The following is a 4,658-nucleotide window of genomic DNA, read 5'->3' on the forward strand; positions in this document are numbered from 1 at the left end:
GTTGTGGTTTTTAATGTGCATTTCCATGTTTACTAATGATATCGAGAAACTTCTTATGTTTCTTGGTCATTTGAAAATCCTCTTTTGTGACCTTCCTGTTCAATGTTTGGGCCTATTTTTAATGGTTGCATTGTCAATCTTTTACTTACTAATTTGTAGGAACTCTTTGTGTGTGTGTGTGTATAGGCACTCTTTAAATATTATGGACATGAATTGTGTGTCAGATATAGGTACTAAAAATAAATTTTCCCACTGTGGCTTATCTTTTCACTCACGGTGGTGTGCTAATGAACAGAAGTTCTTAATTTTAATGAAATCCAATGTATCAGTTTTTGCTTTTATGCTCAGGGCTTTTTTTGTCGTTTCTAATGTAAGAATTTTTTTCCTGCCCCCAGGCTGTGATAATAGTCTTCTATGTTTCTTCTAGAAGCCCACCCACCACCTTTTTTTTTCATTTACATTAAAGCCTTTGATCCATCTCAAATTACTTTTTTCTGTATGGTATAAGGTAGGGATCAAAGTTCTTTTTTCCTCCCATAGAATTATCCAATCCCTCCAGGAAGGCAGGGATTGGGTAAAATTAGAGAGCCATTCAACTTGGACACAAAATTTAAGGGGCATCAAAAAGCTTAGTAAACAAGGTAATATTTAATACAATATTATTTAAAATAAAATTAATGTGGAAAATATACGATGAAAAAAATACCAAAATCTTAAAGGAATTTTGAATTTTTGAGATGGCTCATCTCAAAGGGACTGTGATGGCTCTTTATGGAAGGACTTTGAAGGCTCCTCTCAGACGGTGATGGGTTTTAGGGAAGGACTTTGATGGCTCCTCTCAATGGGGCATTGATGGCTTTTTAGAGAAGGACTTCAATGGCTCCTGTCAGAGGGACTGTGATGCCTCTTCTGAAGAAGGCTTCGGTGGCTCTTATCAGAGGACTCTGATGTCTCTTTAGAGGAAGACTTTGATGGCTTCTCTCAGAGTAACGTGATGGTTCGTCTGAGAAAGACTTTGGTGGGTCCTCTCAGAGGGACTATGATGGCTCTTTAGAGAAGGACTTTGAAAGCTCCTCTCACAGTGTCTGTGACGGCTCTTTAAGGAAGGAATTTGATGGCTCCTCTCAGAGGGACTGTGATGGATCTTCAGAGAAGGACTTTGATTGCTCCTTTCAGAGGGACTCTGATGGCTTTTTAGGGAAGGACTTTGAAGGGTCCTTTCAGAGAGACGATAATGGCTTTTTAGGGAAGGACTTCGGTGGCTCCTCTCAGAGGGACTGTGAAGGCTTTATAGGGAAGGACTTCGATGGCTCCTCTCAGAGGGACTGTGATGGCTCTTTAGGTAAGGATTTTGAAGGCTCCTCTCAGAGAGATGGTGATGGGTTTTTAGTGAAGGCCTTCAATGGCTCCTCTCAGAGGGACTGTGATGTCTCTTCTGAAGAAGGCTTCAGTGGCTCCCCTTAGAGGCACTGTGATGGCTCTTTGGAGAAGGACTTTGATGGCTCCTCTCAGAGGGCCTGTGCTGTCTTCCCTCAAAAGGGCTATGTCCTCTCACCTCGAAAGGACTGTGATGAGTTTTCTGAAAGAGACTGCGACTGCTCCTCTCAAGGGGACTGCGACATCTCCTCTTAAAGGGACTGTGAAATATCCTCTCAGAGGGAATGTGACTTCTCCTCTCACAGGGACTCTGACGGCTCCTTTCAGAGGGACTGTGATGGCTCCTCTGAGGACGACGTTGATGGCTCCTCTCAGAGGGACTGTGATGTCTCTTCTGAAGAAGGGTTCAGTGGCTCTGCTTAGAGGGACTATGTTGTCTCTTCCAAGAAAGACTTCGATGGCTCCTCTCACAGGGACTCTTTGGAGAAGGACTTCATGGCTGCTCTCAGATAGACTGTGATGGCTCTTCTGAGGAAGATTTTGGTGACACCTCTCAGAAGAACTGTAAGGGCTTTTCGGAAGAAGGCTTCGGTGGCTCCCCTTAGAGGGTCTGTGATGTCTCATCCGAGGAAGACTTCGATGGCTCCTCTCAGAAGGACTATGATGGCTCTTGTGAAAAAGGCTTTGGTGGTTCCCCTTAAAGGGACTGTGATGTCCAAGGAAGACTTCAATGGCTCCTCTCAAGAGGGACTGTAATGTCTTCTCTGAAGAAGGCTTCAGTGGCTCCTCTTCTAGGGACTGTGATATCTCCTCTGAGGAAGATTTCAATTGCTCCTCTCAGAGGGACTGTGATGGATCTTCTGAGAAAGACTTTGGTGGCTCCTCTCAGAGGGACTGTGATGTCTCTTCTGAAGAAGGTTTCGGTGGCTCTTCTTAGAGCGACTGTGAGGAAGACTTCAGTGGCTCCTCTCACAGAAACTCTGAAGGCTCTTTAAAGGACTTTGATGGCTCCTCTCAGAGGGATTGCGATGGCTCTTCTAAGGAACACTTCAGTGGTTCCGCTCAGAGAGACTGTGATGTCTCTTCTGAGAACGACATCAGGGGCTCCTCTCAGAGGGACTCTGAGGACTCTTTAGAGGAGGACTTTGATGGCTACTCTCAGAGAGACTGTGATGGCTCTTCTGTGGAAGGATTTGGTGGCTCCTCTCAGAGAGACTGTGATGTCTCTTCTGAGAATGACGTCGGGGGCTCCTCTCAGAGGGACTCGGAGGACTCTTTAGAGAAGGACTTCGATGGCTGCTCTCAGAGAGGCTGTGATGGCTCTTCTGTGGAAGGTTTTGGTGGCTCCTCTCAGAGGGACTGTGATGTTTCCTCTGAGGAAGGCTTCAATAGCTCCCCTTAGAGGGACTGTGATGTTTCTTCCAAGGAAGACTTCAATGGCTTCTCTCAGAGGGCCTGTGCTGTCTTCCCTCAAAAGGGCTATGTCCTCTCACCTCAAAAGGACTGTGATGAGTTTCCTGAAAGAGACTGCGACTGCTCCTTTCAAGGGGACTGTGACATCTGCTCTCACAGGGCGTGTGACATCTCCTCTCACAAGGACTGCAACATCATCTTTCACAGGGACTCTGACGGCTCCTTTCAGAGGGACTGTGATGGCTCCTCTGAGAAGCACTTCGATGGCTCCTCTCAGAGGGACTGTGGTGGCTCTTCTGAAGAAGGCTTCAGTGGCTCCTCTTAGAACGACTGTGATGTCTCTGCCACAGAAGACTTCGATGGCTCCTCTCAGAGGGACTGTGATGGCTCTTCCGAGGAAGACTTCGATGGCTCCTCTCAGAGGGACTGTGATGGCTCTTCTGAAGAAGGTTTCATTGGTTCCGCTTAGAGGGCCTGAGATGTGTCATCCTAGGAAAAATGTAGTAGCTCCTCTCAGAGGGAAAGTGACGGCTCTCTGAAGGCAGCTTCAGTGGCTCCGCTTAGACGGACTGTGATGGCTCTTTAGAGATCGACTTCTAAGGCTCCTCTCAGAGGGACTGTGGTGGCTCCTTTCAGAGGAATTACAGGGGTTTCTCTCCCTTATGAAGTTATGGTGGTTTTGCTTCTGGGTGTGAGTTTCTCTTTAATGTGACTGTGTGAAGTTCTCTTAAGCAACCATTTAGATTTCCCCCTTGGCTTGAACTCTGGTTCCTATTTTGGAGCTCTTGGACTCCTGGCTAGAGATGTTCTTTCTGTAGGAGTTTCTCTTACCTGCTATTGTCTTTTTGAACAATAACCACAGGCTGTCCGACTGAAGTGGTTATGACAATAGCACTGCTTTAGGAAACTATGGGCTTGGGTAGTTGGGAATGTCTAAGTTGGAAAGAGCTAACTCTTTTTGGTTGTTGTGCTGATCTGTATTGCTGTATTTATATCGGAGATGCATCTTAGGGGTTTTGTGCTTGAGGGCCAGCCAGGAGAGTTCAAAAGCAAATTCAAATGGAAGGTGTAGGTAAGGTCTGCCTACTCAGTACCTTCATTTTATAAGAGGGGGAACAGGGCAAGAGAAAACCAAAGGGTAGAGACAGGGCCAGGGGATGGAAAGGACAGATTGAGAAGACAATCCATGTGAAGTGATGCAGAAGCACACAGACATGTAAAGGAGGACGTGGGTCAGGGGACACTTGGAAAAGCCTGTGCTTCCTGCGACCAGTGGGCATAAAGGAATGGGATGGGCGCGAGGCAGGGGACCGCAGTGAGCCTCATAGCACTACTCTGCCTCGGGAGTGAGGGCTCCGGGTTCTCCACCACTTCCTCCTGAGCCTCATTTATACTAGCAGAAAAACAGTCTCTCTAAAACATTAAGACTATCCTCAGCCATCTGAGTCAATGCAGGATTACTACTGATCTTTACAACATTTGCTTAAGAAAAGCTCTTTTAGCATTTAACAGAAGCCCACTTCCGTTACTCAGAAGTCAATTACTGGCTTAGTGCACCTTAGCTTTAAAAGCTCTTCTCTCTGGGGCACCTGCCTGGCTCAGTCTGTAGAATGAATGACCCTTGATCTTGGGTTGAGTTCAAGTCGCACACTGGGTATAGTAATTACTTAAAAGGTCTTTTTAAAAAAGAAGAAAAAAAGCTGATCACTTTCCATCTTCTTAGAACAGCTAAACACTGTTCTGAGCCCCCGGGGAACAGGGGCAGAGCTACTGATTCATTCCTTGCCTCTCCATCACGTTCTTCCAAGGATTTCTTCACTCCTGCCTCCATTTTCAGAAACACTTCTCAGCTATACAGCCATTTTCCT

General features: G+C 46.3%; 1 pseudogene; it reads right to left on the reverse strand.

Annotated features, from left to right (window-relative positions):
* Positions 1-779: 779 nt before the first annotated feature.
* Positions 780-3,890, reverse strand: LOC132022306 (uncharacterized protein C2orf16-like; annotated as a pseudogene).
* Positions 3,891-4,658: the final 768 nt, after the last annotated feature.

This window comes from Mustela nigripes, chromosome 7 (assembly GCF_022355385.1).
Source record: "Mustela nigripes isolate SB6536 chromosome 7, MUSNIG.SB6536, whole genome shotgun sequence".
Taxonomy (NCBI): Eukaryota; Metazoa; Chordata; class Mammalia; order Carnivora; family Mustelidae; genus Mustela; species Mustela nigripes.